Raw genomic sequence first — 17,036 nt, forward strand, 5'->3', positions numbered from 1 at the left:
TCTTCTCTATTTTTTCTTCCTCCCTTTCTAATTTCCTTTTTCCTTCTCCTTTCCCTTTTTTTTCCCCCCTTTTCTTTCTGTTTTGCTTTCCCCTTTCCCTTTCCTTTTTCTTTCCCTTTCTTTGGAAAATCTCAGTGCACTGTGGTGTAAAATGCTTTTTGTCCATCCAGCAATCTCATCTGGGATTAAATTTTCCAACACTTAAATCATTAGGCAAGATTTAATTTTTCCAAGATTTAATTCACTAGAACAGACAAAAAAATTTCTTCTGTCTAAGATTCTCCATCATGAAATGGCATGCATCTTCAAACTCCTGATTTTTTAGGGAAACTAGGGACGGAGATCTAGGTTTTAACCACCTGAATGCTCCAACTGTCTTAATATTCTGATGGGTTGAAAAATATATGCATCAAAGTTCATGCTGGATCTGATAAATCTTTGCCGAAGAAATGTTCCGTTGGAACTTTGTCTTTCAATAAATAAACAACATCCTTTTGAAAACGAGAGAAAACGTATGAAGACCTGTGTTCTAATTCCAAACGTCTGTATTAATTCAGACACTTTGGATTTACATCAGATAAATCAGGTGGTTCCACCATCATCTTCAAGAAGTCAGAAATAAAGAAAGAAACAATATCAATATAAATAATATAAAAAAAAAATCATTAAAACCAACCCCTTTTGAGTTCTTGTTCAAATTAATCATCAAATATATTGGCTCCCTGTCCTATCTTCAGAGAACCTGGTAATAATTGTTAGGATTTGCAGTTTTGATTCTATGACTTGTTAAGAGACCAGATTTCTTAAAAGTCTCTGAAGTTTCAGTAAACACGGGGAACATATATTTTTTTGATCCATTAGCACTTTTCCCTCAACTACCTTTAACTTAACAGGTTAAGTTACATACCTTAACAGGAATGTAACTTATCAAGTGCATATACATTTGCATTGGTATTTTCCAATTAAGACATCATTTGACACATGGATTCTGTATACATATACATGTATACAGAATCCATCGCCCAGAGACAGAAAATTTTATGTTCCTATTAAACAAAAACACTTTAAGAAAATCAGATATGTGTGTGTGTAAAGGAAGGTGGGAGACATCTCAGAACTTCTCCTGTTGTGTATTGGCAGGACACAAAGTATCACAAGCTTTAAAATTAAGACAACAGAGTAAAATGATGGCTGGAGACATCACGGTCACTCGGAGGAAAAGAATCTTAAAGCAGCCTGAGAAATAAATTTGACAATTAAATTTAGACCAGATAATAAATAAAAACCCCACATGAGCACATACATAAATTAACTTAATCCAAACTGTCAATAAAATAACCATTCCCTTGTCTTCACAATGATCTGCTTCTATTTATAAATTTTTTTTTGGCAAATAAATCGCATCAAATTAGGAATAGTCACTGGAAATTAACAAAGCAGGATGAATCTTCTTTTCAAAATTTTTTTTAACTCTTTTAGATTAAACAATACATCTATCTCATAATTGCCAGGCATTAATATCTGCCATGTGCACAGTAGATAAGCATGTAATTTACTTTGTATTTAAATATTTATGACAATGCAGTACTACAAATATCCTTTAAAATTTCTCCCCATCCTATAACATTGACCCTATTCCTTTGCATAAATCTAGTGGAGAAAGTTGTTCTTTCTTCCCTTCCTATGACCACCACAATAATCCTACTTCCACCCCCCAAAAAAAAATTATATATTCTAGACTCAAAAAGGAAAAACAGCAGGCAAGGGACAAAGAATAACAAAGCATAAATAAGTGGAGCCCTAGAGCCATTCCAAATTCTCCTACTCTTCTATGTGAAGGTTCTCAAGATTTTGAGGTGGTTGACACAAAATTATGTGAAAATTCATTGAGGTACTTTTAGGCTTCTTGAAAAGCCCCTAAATTTTTGCATTAATATCAGACTACAAGATGAATTAAAGAAACTTACATTTCAGTGCCTAGACCTTGTGTTTGAACATAATACTACATCTTTTCTTCTGAGTGCAAATTCCCAGTAGGAATGCTTTATTGTAGTAAAAAGATTGTCTCCCTTTCAGTTTAATGATAATCAAAACAGAACCATATAAATTACAAGAACCTGCAGAGAAAAAAACCCAAACAGTTCCTGTGATCCTATGGATTACCTTGGCCTGCAAGAGTGACTCCTGTAGTGATCATGTTTCTTGTTCTTTATTATATATTGTATATATTTTTTTAATACTTGTCACAATAAACCAACGTTTTTCCATCTCTGATTTTTATGAATCCCCTCATTTTCTTGTTTCCTTTTCTTTTTATCTTTGGAGTCATTACTCAGAGCAGTACTATGTAACATCAATGAGAGAGCAGGATGCCTTTTTGTTGTATCAGTGTCTGTTTAATGATTCAAGTTCACACAAACTCCCTAGCCTGGGCTTTCATCTTCCTTTAGTGGGTAACAATTCCTGAGGATTAACTCTGTCTAGCCTGTTGAAAGTTAAATCAGACTGCTGGTGGCTTTGGCTGTGCTTTCTTCACTTACAGGAATGCCTCTGGAACTAAACCACAGCCTCACTTAACAAAAACAACATGTTCCAAAAAGCAACTGATGATATGAGGGAATAAGTGAGATTTGGGTGGTAAGTACTCTGCTTATTTTCTATATGTGGACTTGAGTTATTCCTTCTTGCAAGAATAGAGGTAGAGCAATAAAGAGTAAGGCTTGGACAAGGCAATGAAGGACATCAATAAATTTCTGCTAACAGCTTTGCCCTTTGTCTTTATTGACTTTTGCCTTTTTAACCTGCAGTTAAGCTACATTTGATTGCTCATCTTTTGAGCTAGTCCCACTATTGGAGGGTGACACAAAATGTTTCTAGTAATGTTAGGAAATACAGCACACTAGTTTTCAAAAAGGCACTTGGGGATGAATTTACTGTCCTTTATGCAAATATTTCATTTGATAACAACAGTGGAATTACTCAGCTTGTTTTCTATTTGAACAGCTGATCCAGATACAGATTTATTACAACTTCACTAAGAAGACTGAGTATTCACTATCCAGTCTTGACACCTGAGATTATTCTGAGGGAAATATATATACCTGAAAACAGTCATTTCACATTGGTTCTTCATGCAGTATCTCTTCAGATTCCTGACTACAGCCTGGTAGACAGCTAGCCCAGGATTGAACTTCAGACTGAACAGTGCCAGTGAGTCTGAATGTAACTTACAGACATTGTCAATATGATGTCAGAGCTTTGGTAAATCAGAATAACTCCCTTGCATGAGTTTACTTGAGTGGTAGTGTTGCTGTCCTATTTGCTTGCTGAACTGGAAGATCTCTGTCAAGGATGTCAATAGAAAACTGTTCTTTATTCAACTGGAATGGATTATGTTTCGGACATAGAATATATTGTGTAGAGAAAAAAATAGGTGGTGCTATGAAATACAAACCTGAGTATAACAAATCTTCAAAACCAGAAAAGCCTTGTATTCTCTATATTTTAAAAAATATATTAAGACTACATGGCTGGATGGATAATTGGTTTGTTTGTTTGTTTGTTTGTTTTATTATCCTAAGCAATTTATTTTGTCCAGAAGTTGTTTATAAGAATAAAAAGAAAAATGCATAAAAGAATCTAGTATTTATTCAACGCATCAAGGTTTACTTATGAAGAATGCATGTGGAATTTTCTGTGAGGAAAACAAACTAGTTTATTTGTTCTTTTTCCCACATCATGCAAAATTTTTCTTATTTGTTTATCTTTCAGATGTTGCTAAAGATTTCCTGGTTGTGCTTGGTGGATTTTGTTTTTTACTTTTATATTTCTGTGAGCTTTTACTTCCTTTTTTTAAATTTATTTTATTTATTTATATATACAGCACAAACATTTTGCTTGAAGTTTCATGGAATGTCTTCAAACATACATCCCAAATACTACCTAAGAATTCTCACATGTCTGGGTATCACTGAAGGGACTTGGTCATTCCTCAAACTGAAGGCAGTCACTATGGAGGTTGATATTAAACACATATGTTTTAGTCAAAAATCATTTATTAGGACCAGAATAGGATAAATTGCAAGGGCTGGAACCATGCAGTCTACATTATATAGTACATTAGAACATAGGAATTTAGTCACCTCTTGGCCACAAAATCTATAGATTATGAATACCTCTCAAAAAGTACTTGTAAAACTCCTCCCTTTCATCCAAGACCTCATTATCTGATATGGAAAAAATGTCCCAAAAGGAGCACATAATTGAAATAAAATTAATATGTTATATCCTAAGTATTGCAATTGTATTTTTGAAAGTTTAAATCTAATACATTGGGTGCAGTTGGCAAGGTTTTGGTAGCAGAGAGGCAGAGGCAGGAGAGGATGGGCCTGCAAGGGTGGCCTCTGTGGAAAGATGCCAGTGCCAGACACAGTCAATCCCATCTGTCTCCTAACACTGGAGACATGTGGTGCCATCTCTGGGAGACATGTTTCAGAAAAGAGAGAGGAAGAGGATACAAAGAGTATGACAAACAATAAAGAAAATCCAGAGGTCAGAGAAGGAGAATGAAAAACTTCGTGGCAGGATACCTATCTACTGCAGCCTGGGGAGGATTCATGCTGGAGCAGTTGGATATTCATGAAGAAACAATGTCTGATGGAAAAACAATGCAAAAGCAGAAGAACAGGCTGATGAGGAAAGAGAGGCAGAAAGGAACTGCTATGTACAAACTAAAACACACACCAAATGCAGAGTCTCACTGTGCTGCTCAGGGTGGTGAGCTCAGTGTGAAGAGAAGGACCTGAGAAGAATTGGGAAAATATGTTGATTTAAAGTTTATCTGCTTGTTTCTTACTACCCAAGTTGGCAATAAAAAATAATTTTTTTACCCAGTGCCTATATTCCACCTGTGACAGTGAATTGCATCAATCTCCTTGTCTTTATCTTGACCCAGCTTTCTAATCCTGTGTTCTGCCCATGCCCTGTTGAGGAGGAAGGGTTTATGAGCTGTTGTGTGGACATTTGGCTGTTAGCTAAGCCTAACTGGCCGCATCTATGTATGACACATAAAATATTGATTAAAAAAGCCTAGCCCATCAGAGGATTTAATCCATATCAGCAAACAGAAAGCATTTAAGTAATTAGAGAAAAGGTAATTGAATAACAGTCACTAAGAGGTATTAATGAGTGTGACAAGATTACTAAATGGACTTTCAAGGACCATACTGTTTTCTGAATAACACTTGTGGAGTTTTATGGTGTATAAATGACAGTAGAACGAGGATGGAATTAAATAATACAAAGTAAAAGTTCACCTAAAAAAAACAAGACCTAAAAAACCTCTGGATTCTACCAGGAGGAAACTGCAAAGTCTAAACGACTCAGCAACACAATTGTAAGATCCAAGAGCTTCTTGTCTGTGAAAAAAAAAGTAAGTTTGAATGATGTACAGTTCACCATAAAAACAAGTGGAAGAAATCCCAATCAATCTTTTTTTGAGGGTAATATTTTTAGACTTATATGATGAGAAGAGAACTGAGTTTCTAGTGTCTACAAAAATGTGTACATAGGCGTGTGCCCACATTACACCAGGCAGATGCTGTTCAGCCATTGTAGACAAATGCTATTCCTGAGAGAATAGCATCAGCTGAAATGGAGCTTTCCTGGTTGGGCATGATAGACGTCCAATTAAGCTGCTTGCTTATTAGGTCAGAGTATAGGCATGGCAAGCTGAAACTTGTTGTGCACAGAGATACAGACATGAAAACATGGGCATACACACAGACAATAACACACTGCCGTGCACAGGCTCAGGTGGGTCATTTAAGACAGAATTCTGAATTTTAAACTTGCTTCAGGTCACTCTTCTATCCTTCTGCAATATGTTGTACATAAAATCTGATAGACTAGACAACAATAGAGAATGTAACATGGGTCAAATATTTAATGATATAGCTCTTTTAAAAAAGAATTCCTAGCTATAAAATGTGATTGATAATAAATGAATGTGTAGGTAACTGTAGGCCATAGCTGGGAGAATTCAAATTATGAGATTACAATGATATCTCTATTTATTTTCCCAGCAGGATTTGTCAACTTCTTCTCCTTACAAAGGGCTCAAGTAATGGTTCTATTATTGTGTTAAATTCAGATTTTTTTTCTCTTAAAAATTTTTCAGTTCTGTGAATATTTGTGTGCACACAAAATGCATGAATAAGGGAGACAGGGCTGCAACCCTGCATCTACATACACTAAAGCAGAGTTATGGGTGGTGGACCTGCTCCCCAGGATTCTGAAAATCCTTCCCTCTGTAGCTGGCTATACTTACCCAGCAGCTACACCATGGGCAAATAAAGGATGATCCAGATCCTTCATCCTTATTAAATTATAAAACTTTCACTTCTTTTATTTTTTTTTTAATATTGATAAGCAATTTTGTCATCCTGGTTCTGGTATAGGAATGTCTACCCTGTTTTAATTGACTGCAACCACTGTAACTATTTATATGCTCTTTATACACTCTTCATATGCTGTCTTTCTGACTATATGCCAGTTAAATCTCATTGAGTGTCAACATATCTTCCCTTAACTGCCTAGGGAATGGCCAGCTTCCATGTAAACTTATTTATGGCAATACCTATGAAGGTATACTTTTCTGAATTGCTTTGATTCAGTAATCAGTCCAAACTGGGAATAGAAATGATATTTTCTGCAAACTTTATGTCAATTCTCCATCCTGAAAACATTGTATATTATAGGAGAACATTTTTCTCACAATATTTGTATGAATATTGTTTTATCTTCATCCAAGTGGGGTTACATAGAGACAAAATAACTTAGAATTTGTTGGGATATTTTTCTCTACCTTATATATATAGTCTATCTAAAAAACTACAGGTGCACATATGCATATTTTTATTAAAAATCCCATATATTTCTAGAAAAATTGAATAATATTTTGATCATAAGTCCTTTTTCTTTTGCTTGGACATTGTTCTACTGCTTCCTGTCCAATAAATTCAGCTGGATCCTATTTAATAAGATTCCAAGCTTGCCATAATTCTTCTGTCATCTTTTTGTCATTAAAATATATCCACCCACAACAGACTGCTATTTTGTTTTATTTCTGCTTTCCCTCCACCCTTACAAGTGGATGACATAAATAGAATTTAAAACTGCTTTTTTTTGTATTTCATCCTTAGACAATGAAAATTTTAAGGTTAATTAAACATTAAAAACATTAAATAAAAATATAAATTAAGATAGAGAGCTCTATATATATAGCAGTACATGGCATTTACTTACATCCTGTGCTTCTTGCCAAAAAAAATTGATCCAATAACTTTTATTTCGAAAATTTCAGTGGTATAACTAATAAACTGCTGAAAGATTTTAAAAACTGAAGACTAAATTTTGTCTTTTGTAACTAAAATGGTCAAGCATGGATATATGTGTGTATATAAATGTCTGTACACACACAAGTATGTGTGTGCATGCATACATGATAAGATGCATATGTAGTCTCACGTGCAAACACCCACACATACTTAGTGATGTTGTTTTATTGCCAGGATGGATCCATGATGCCAATATGACACTAAAGTCACTGATTTGAGAAATAAACCTTTCTACACAGGGAGGGAATGGAAGGAAAACTAAATTTTTATGAGTTTCATACAGGATTCCTAAATGTTCATATCAGTATTCCTATGTAGAAAATAATGAATTAAGCTAATATAATTTGGAGTAAAATGTGAAGATTTTTAAAAATTTTTTTTGGTTTTATTTTGTTTAAAAATGTTCTTATTTCAAGAACAGACTCTGACAGCTTAGATACTGTATTAGAGTACTTATGGACATGTTTTTCATGTGCATATCTCATATATCTGACCAAAGCAGGCCCTGTTTTCATGTTGTTGAGAAAGCATGCCTATTCTTCTGGCTATTCTATCTTGCTGATTATTGGAGAATCAGTAAATAAATTAAAGCGTCAGTCTTGGTAGTCTGGGCATATTAATATTAAATGTTTTGGATTCTGCGTTATGCCGAAATCTGGATGGTGTTTAGTGTCCTGAAGTCAAAGTAGAAAATGATTTTCAAGATCATTTATCATATATCCATACAGACTACAACGAAACTATTTGTTCTAAGCAGTTACTAAATTCTGTTACCCCAAGTTTGGGTTCAAGTTTCTGAGAATGACACTGCAAATACTTCTATTTCTATTGAGGAGTAACTGTCTAAAAATGATACTACATTGTCTCAAAGCAATTTGTTATAAGAAGTATACAAATGCTTTCAAGTCTTTTTTATTTCTGCAATTGGCATGGCACCTTGTAGAGGAGTCTGCAGTGCTTGTTGTGCTGGCAACCTGTATCTAAGCTTTCTACATTTAGTCTGTTTTTATTGAGAAAACCTTAATTTGGAATTTATATATGAAAGTTCAAGCCATTATTTTTTCTTGTTTAATCTTTACTATTTACACAATATTACTTTTCAAGCTTGCACAAAAACGACTTTATGATATGCCATAAACAGACACTAAAGACTTCAGTTTTATAAGCTTCCCAAAGAAAATAATTTTTAATTGTACTATCTGTCTTACTGTGGTGCTAAACTGCCCTTGAGAAAGTAATTTGAATGCATGTTTCTGAGTCCAAAATAAACATGCGTGAAGGAAAAAAAATGAAACATATAAACTATAGCTGAATGGTAGGAGATTTAATGTTGCCATTCATAATAACATTCTAAAATATTTTACAAATATTACCGACATACCAATATTTTCACAGACCCACAGGATTGTATGGTACCTTTTTATCAGTTGCTGTGAAGTTCAGTGGAAAGACAATAGTTTTGAAAGAAATAAAATATTTTCCAGCCTCTATATTTTGAAGCTCTGATAGACTTCTTACTGTCTTCTCTTGGAGCAATTATTTTTCTTTATAACAAGGTGAAGACTAGGGCACACAGTGATTCCCTGGTCATAAAAAGACTTGAGTGCACTGTAAGGTCCTAGCCGTAAAATATCTGTTAAATCAGAACACGTTAGTGTCATTCTCATTGGTCTGCAGACAGAAATTGGAAGGACAAAACGAAACTTTATATTAATCACAGTGTTCTGAACCATTTAACTCATGGGCAAATTCTCTTATTTTCTCTTTGAAATGTCTGTTTATCTCAAGCTGAGGCACAAGTTTATTGTTACCCTTTTTATTGCTTCTTTTGCCTGCATCTAAAGACATCATTGTGAAAAAGCAAAAGATGCAGAAGAAAAAAGAAAAAAAACTCACATTCCTGCAGAGCTGACATATCAAGCTACTGTGTTCTGTTACGCATCAAAACTTCTTAAATTTGCTATCCAGTATGTTTAATCTGATTTAATAAAGTGAACTATCGGCCAATATTTGTCAAATCCACTCAATACACATAGCGTCATTGCAGCTGTGATAGACTGAGATAGATATAGGGATAATGTGCATATATATATAAGCTGGTGCCTGTGTTGAGTTTTTTACTGTTACCTATTTATAAGTATCTTATCAGGGCACTTTATATGTATTAATAAATTTTAAAATACTCTGCAGTACAGAATTTAATAGTAAATGAAAGAATTCTGACCTTAAGCCAAATTTAGAGCAGTTGCACAGATTTTAAATCTCTATCTTTTTCCCAGAGCAGCCTTTTCCTGGCTTTTAGTGCAAGGGTCATGACCAGGGTATTTGCTTCTCAAGACTTCCTTGATCATAGGCTTGGTTATGTTTGCAATGTTAGAAAGCGGCCTCAACGTTTCACAGATTCTTGCTGAGGGAATCCTCAGTCTGTTAAGTCTGTAATAGGCTAGAAAACTTTTTAATTTTTAACTTTCAAAAAAAAATGCTAATAAATAAAATTATGGTAAGTTTATTGTTCACAGTAAAAGAGAGAAAAATATGCTATGTATCAACACAAGAAAATGACGTGGTATGAAAATTAATGAACTGACGCTGTTTTACCAGTGCTTTTAAGGACACATTTTTGTTTTATTTATTTTGACTTCTAAACAAATAAGAAGGGTAGGGTACAAACAGGCTTATGACAGATGGCAGGAGAAAGCATCTGTTTTCAGAAATATAATTTCAACCGCATTACAAAAGGATATTTTCTGCATATATGTGAAGCCTCTAAATTGTCAAGTAATTCTAGAGCTTAACATTAATTTGTACCTTTTACATGACGTTGATTGTGGCTTTGTGGCTTCCTTGAGTCTTGTGGACAAATCTCATCTTACATTTAAAACTTCGTATCTGATATTTATACATTTCAGATTAACTCTGTGCTGTGTTCTCTATAAAAAGCTAGAAGACAATCATTAACAAATTTTAAATGATTAGCTGGCTGAAATGAGCAGTCAGTAAAAATGATTATCTGATCTGAAACTGTTACCCAGACTTGTAAAATGCTTATTCAGCTGCTGAGATGGTGGATAATAAGCACAGATCAGAGAAATACTACAAATACAGACGATCATAACAAAACAGAATGTGAGTTCAAAGAGCTGACCCAGATGAAAAGTCTAGTTTAGTTTTAAAAACTGCCTGATTAGCTGATTGTACTAAGAGTTATAAGGTCAGAAAAAATTGAAAAAAACCCCACCTGAAATTATCTGTGAAGTTTTTACTGTAGTAATATATTAAATCACATATAAAATTTCTTTTATCATGCTAAGAATTTTCTGTTCTGTGAACTGCTTTAAGGCAGATCATTGAGGTAATTTCTTACCACCACAGACAAGATGTGTGTCTTATAAGTATTTTGAACTCCTTCTAAACCAAGTCATTGACTACACATGGAAATTCTTGAGTGTGACATTACTTATTCCAGTATGTGCTTGGAATAAGCACAGCAGCATACCATGGCAGTCAGTTATGATTACACCTATCCTGTATTTGGTTATAGACAACAGCAGAAAGACTACATGGCCTATGTCTACACTTAAGACAGGTAAAGTGCCAAAAGATATCTTTCACCTTCCTAACATTCCGGTTCTGATGTACAGCTGAGCTGCAGCATCACTGAAGCTCCAATTCTTTGTCTTCATTTTACTTATTCCTGCTATCTGAAGTTTTTCACATACTCATCCTGCTGACTGACCCAAATACACTGCAGGCAGTTGATCAGTTTGTCAGATTTCAGTGACTAGCAGAAATACCTAGGCTTTTCTGTCTTGGGCAAGTGTAACTGGGGAGTATTTTCTTTATCATCAGGTGTTACACTAGAGATGTCTTGGCAAAGAGAAGGTAATTTTTGTGCTGTGACTTACATGTAGATGAGTTCAGTTTCTTCGCTTTGGAAACCCATTCTTATGTTGACAGTGTCTTTTTCTCATTCATAAGCTTTGGGCGCAGTTTAAATAGCACACATGTTATAAATATAACAAATAAAATACAAATATGTAAAATTGAAATTCATCCATTTGACCACTTCATCAGATTACTAGTTATTTTTCTTTGCTATACCTATATTTGTCTCTTTTTTTTTTCAGTTAAAAGTCTGATATATTTAGACATCAGAAAAGAAGCATTTTGCTTTTCAAATGGAGAAGATGGTTCTCTGGAATCTATAACTATTAATTTAGGTAATTTCTAAGAGCGTTAATGGATACTTACAAGTTGAAGCCTGAAATTTGGGTCATGTGAAACAAAGATCTTTTTGAAGCATAATAAAAATAGAAATAACTTCCTATGCCTACATAAATACCATTTTGCACATAATCCCAACATGTTTGTACTGAATAGAATTTGGGCAGTTGAAAAACAGTGTCAGAGAAAACTTTATATTTGCTTGATGACTTCTCACAAATGATGTACCTACTGTAGTGTTTCCTTTGAGTTTTCACACTTAAATATTTGCAATGACTTTGTACCCTATAAATGTCTTCTGACTTCCATGTCTGTTTCTGTAAATTTGAAAATCTAATTAGTGAGTTACGTAGGCTATCCTAAAGCATTTCTTATGAGGCAAACTTATATGCAGAATTATGATGACATTATTTTGGCTTAAAATGGATAGCAAAAACAGGCCACAGTGGAATATTACTGAGTTGATTCAAATTCTTTTATGTCTTTCTAAATGTTGTCTGACTACATTTATGGATTTCTTGTTTTCAAGACTCATGAGCAGAGCCAAAATTCAATCCATGTTTTTTCCATCCATGTTTTAAAGAAGGCCTAATTAGAAGTGGTTATTGCTGATGTAATTTCCATGTCGAAAGTATGTAACACTTACCAAATTGTGTACAGTATTTTAGATTCTGTCTTAGTGCTATTATAATGTTATCTTTAAGGGTGAGGCTCTTAATCACTGGATGTAACAAATAGTGTTCAGATTTTCTTTTTTTATTTTCTCTACATTTAGTTAGGCACCATCTCACTGAGTATAAGCATCATACCATCACCCTAGGATACTGAGATACGAACATTTCACTTCTTTCAGCTTACTGGAGTCTTGCAGAAGTAGAGAAATGCTTAAGTAACTGAGAACCTTCCATACTTTCCAGAGAATGGTTATTAAAGACACAATGTTTTGTATAAGCACTTAAAGCATTGCTGGGGGTTGGGCCTGGGGTTATTTTGGGTGTTGAGTTGTGCTGATTTTGGGTGAGGTAGTGTTAATTTTCCTCATAGTATCTACTATGGGCATACATTTTAGATTTGTGCTGAAAACAATGTTGGCAACACGGGGACTTCTTAGTTACTGCTGGGCAATGCTTACAGAGGCTTGAGGCCTTTTATGCCCCCCACCAGCAAGGGGGTTTTGAGTGCATAAGATATTGAAAGGGGACACAGCAAGGACAGCTGACCCTAAATGGACAAAGGGATATTCCAGACCATATGTTCATGCTCACTAATGAAACTGTGGGGAAGGTTTTCCATGGAGCTGCTGCTCAGGAATGTCTGGGAATCAGTCAGTTAGTGGTGAGAAATTGTTTTTGTTTGCATAGCTTGTTTTTCTTTGGTTTTATTTATTTCTTATTGTTATTTTCCTTTTCATTATAATTTTTTTCTAATTAATATTACAATTGTGGTGGTGGTGATCATTTTTTTAATTTCAATTTTTAAACAGTTCTTATCTCAACCCATAGATATTCTCACATTTACCTTTCCAATTCTCTTGACCCCATCCCACTGTGAGAAGACTGCATGAGTAGCTGTGTGGCACTTATTTGCTGGATGGAGTTAAAACTGGGTATTTATTATTCACTTTTCAGCTGTTTACTAACACTGATGACACTGAGAGTTGTTGATGTTCATCATTTCTGAAAAACAGGTCAGGCATATTCAAATCCTTAAATGTGGCTTTACACGTCTAATGCTGACTGTTAGCTGAGCATTACAAAAATATATTTACTTCTGAAATTTGCTGCCAGATTGTTTTAAAGGTCCAAACTCTAAAGAGGGAAAATATGAACTTTTTTGGTAGCTCAGTAAAGGACATGGGAAGGTTGCCATCAACACATAACCTTGTCAAGAGCTTGTTAATACCTATTTTTTATTTCCTTGACACCACAGATGTTAATCCTAACCTTTTCTTTATTTTCCAGCAGTGCTCGAACTTCGTCATACACAAGCAATCACTAGTTCTCTGAAATTTGAGGTCTTCACAGGAATCTGTAACTTCAGTCTTTATCTCAGGTAAATCCCTAGTGATGTTTTAATTAAGATAAATAGAAAAGTTTCTGTTGGCTTCACTTTGTCACAAGCCTTCTAAGTTGAGAAACACCTTTTTCTTTACTGAGTCCTTACAACAAAATTGTGTTAAGTTCATGAGTAAATCCATATTAATTCAGACAAAGGAAATGGGAATGAGTGCTTCATCTGTGATCTCATTGATTGGGACTAAAAGAGCCAGCTGGGTTAGAAAAGTAATTGATTGGAACACTGTCAGTTTACATTTTGTTATGTGGGTCAGTGGAGACAGGAGTGTTATCACTCATTTTGTTTGTTTAGGCATAATGCACCCTCTAAGTGGCATTGAATAGTAGAAAGGGTTTGTAGCACTCAAACCCATTTATAGAGTCTGTTCTTGTCCAAGACAACAGTAGCCCCAGTCACCATTCTGCCCAGACCTCCAAAGATTCACTAATACTTCTGGCATTGTTATTGGCTAAGTAGTCTTCCCATGCCTGTTGGTATTAAATGGAAACCCCCAATATCTGACAGTTCTTTTGAGGATAGGCTTTTCTATTCACCATATGCACTGCACCATTGCTATTTGGCCTTCTTTAAAGAAAATTGAAACATGAAAGTTAGCTCGTCAGATAACACAAAGTATGATGCTGATGATTACTCTGTTTAAAGACATTAAGGCTCACTGTACCATGGGTTGAAATTTTTCACTCTAGATTTTTGAAGCAGATTGGTAACTCTCAACTAAGGGTCCTTGAACTACTAGAAGATATAAACGTGACCTAAGGCTAAGGTTTTATCTTTTTTCTTTTTTTTTTTTTTTTTCAATATATCAAGGACAATGTATTACAAAGCAGAGGAAAACTGTCTCCAGCCTATCTTATGGTTTGGCCCTTTAAAGCATGGGTTCATTATCCTGCCAGCTTTAAAAAGACATCTAGTATAGATCAGCTCCCACTACGTTGTTAACTTTGAGAGCTAGCAAAATATAAAGTTCCTTCCTTCTCTTTCAAGGGTCTTCACGCTAATATAACTATTTCCCTATTAAAGATTTGTAATTGTGAAGTACCGACATTTTCTTCCTATTGGTTGCATGCTAAAATGATGATTTCATATTCACCTGAGCTTAGAAATACTCCCGTGGTCCACTGCTGTCTAGATCATTCAGGAACTCAGGCTTACTCTGTTAGATAAATTTTTTGATACTATCACACTTTGTGCCACATACATTGCAGATCCTTTTGCTGTTCATGCAGTGCCTCCTTTTATGCCAGTTTTGTTAAAATTTTTTAATGCAAAGATTTTACATCAGTCAGTAGAGTATGGGGAAGGTAGAGGGTGGGCACGTCAATGTACTGTCATTGTTTTTTACCCACAGAGCTGTTTCGTAAAGTGCAGAAGTCAGCTGACCATCTCCTCTTGCAAGTTTACTCCAGATTTTTGGCATATATATTTATGGTTAAATCAGTTATTATTATCTCAATTTAGGTTATTCAAATCTGCAACATCAAACAAAGACATGTCAGTACTGTAAGTTTAAGACTAGCAACAGGAACTAAACTCTTGGGTAGCTTATTGCAGCCAATCCTTACGACAGAATGAAATAGTATCCTGCTTTCCAAATCATGCAAGAGGTTTAGACTTTATGCATGTTTCCCCTTGCTTTGTTTTCTGATTGAAACTCCCACTCAGAGGGCTGACTACCTGAAACTGAGGCCAGCTACTGGCTCTGCAGTCACATGGAACACATATCTAATTCAAATACAGACTCTCTTCTAGACCTACCTGGGTGTGGGAGTAAACAAGATTGCTGATGACAGGCTTGGGCAGCTTTTCTGAAATTAAGCCAAAAGCAAGCCCTGGAGTCTCAGAATCCCTGCAGAACCACCATCGTCAGTTTCCTCTGTAGTGTAGCACTCAGGTCTCTCCAAGGAGTGCCATGTGTGTCTCTCAATTATGTAACAGTTTTGATACGCAAGTGTCAGAGTGAAGGAAATCAACTTCTGCGACAGAGACTTTCTATCTGCTTCATTTTGGTGATGGTGTTTAGCTGGAGCAGACCCAGACCGGCACTCTTAGTCTGGATGCTTAAATAAAACCATTGCACTACAGTCTTCTTTTTCCCTGCTAATGTCCTATTCTGGTAACTCCATATTAGCATGAAAACATCAGTAAACACTTTAGGTTATGCCTAAGATAACTTTGTCATCTTGTTTCTGTCTAGAGAGCTATTATCTCTGCATTGTCTCCCATTTTCCTCTCTCCCCCTTCTCCCTCATTTTTTCTCCACCCTGCCACACAAGTAATACTAAATGAGTTCATCTTTTTGCAAGCATAAGGATTAAACAAAAGAGTCAAAGTATTATTAAGACATGCCTTTTATCTTACCTAATGTATGATCTCTGAGAGTTGCTCCTTGTATCCTACAGATGTGCTCCACTCATTTCCAGAGAATCTTCATTATTTCGAATGAGAAGCCGTTTATGGCCAGTGCATAAAATTATGGACTGTATACCCAGAGGTAGCTCACTATGACAGTGAAGTAATCTGAAATTACTAAGTAATAGCACAGTTTGTGAGATATGTAAACTATTGTAAGTCATAGTTCGCATGCAGTGCTCATCCTGCATAAAGTACTCCAATACCATTATATGGATATATGACTGCCAGAGACCTCCTTGGCACCAAATCCTATCCCCTGTTAGAAAAAAACCTCAATTTTATGCAATCCTTTCTGTGAAACTTACATAAAAAATGCTTTACTGATAAGCACAATAAATGCAATCTGTAGAAAAAACAAGTAAAATCCAATATGTAGTTTACAGCTATGCTAAAGTATTTGCTTATATGTCAGTGCATAGAGAGAGACTAGTGAAAGGAGATTACAAAGATTATAAATTAAAAAGTAACAAACCAGGTGTTTTACAACTGTGCATTACAGACTTTCAAAGGCAGTACTGATATATACCCTTGGGGAGATAGTCAGATAAGAAGCTTAAAATTGCACAAGTACCACTGAATTTGATGTGAGTGGAGAGACACGCATAAAGTTTGGAAAATACACCTGTTTAAATTAAGCATAGATACTTCTGTTATCTGATCTTTTGCTTATCTTAATCTTAACACCAGACATGCTCGTAAATACTAGTTCTCCTTGTTTTAATGAAAAACTTTTTGCTCATTTGTCATAAGAATTATGATTCTTGATTTTTAAAAATTTAATTATGATCTTACTTTTCTAGTTTGATCATCACTATGGATGCCATCTTCTTTATAATTAAAATAATTATAAAGAAAAAAGGACTTATGAAGAAAGTGAGCAAACCTAATTTGATTGTTAAAATTTTCTTTCTAGTACAATCACCAACT

At 34.9% G+C, this 17,036-nt stretch overlaps 1 long non-coding RNA gene across 1 annotated transcript in view; it reads left to right on the forward strand.

Moving 5' to 3' along the window:
• LOC115495573 (uncharacterized) overlaps positions 1–17,036 on the forward strand; it is a 40,017-nt gene that overhangs the window by 5,470 nt on the left and 17,511 nt on the right. Inside the window, exons 2-3 of the long non-coding RNA XR_003960864.4 lie at positions 2,543–2,637; positions 13,583–13,673. This is a non-coding gene — a long non-coding RNA (uncharacterized lncRNA). The remainder of the gene's footprint in view (positions 1–2,542; positions 2,638–13,582; positions 13,674–17,036) is intronic.

Source organism: Taeniopygia guttata, chromosome 5 (assembly GCF_048771995.1).
Source record: "Taeniopygia guttata chromosome 5, bTaeGut7.mat, whole genome shotgun sequence".
Classification (NCBI taxonomy): Eukaryota; Metazoa; Chordata; class Aves; order Passeriformes; family Estrildidae; genus Taeniopygia; species Taeniopygia guttata.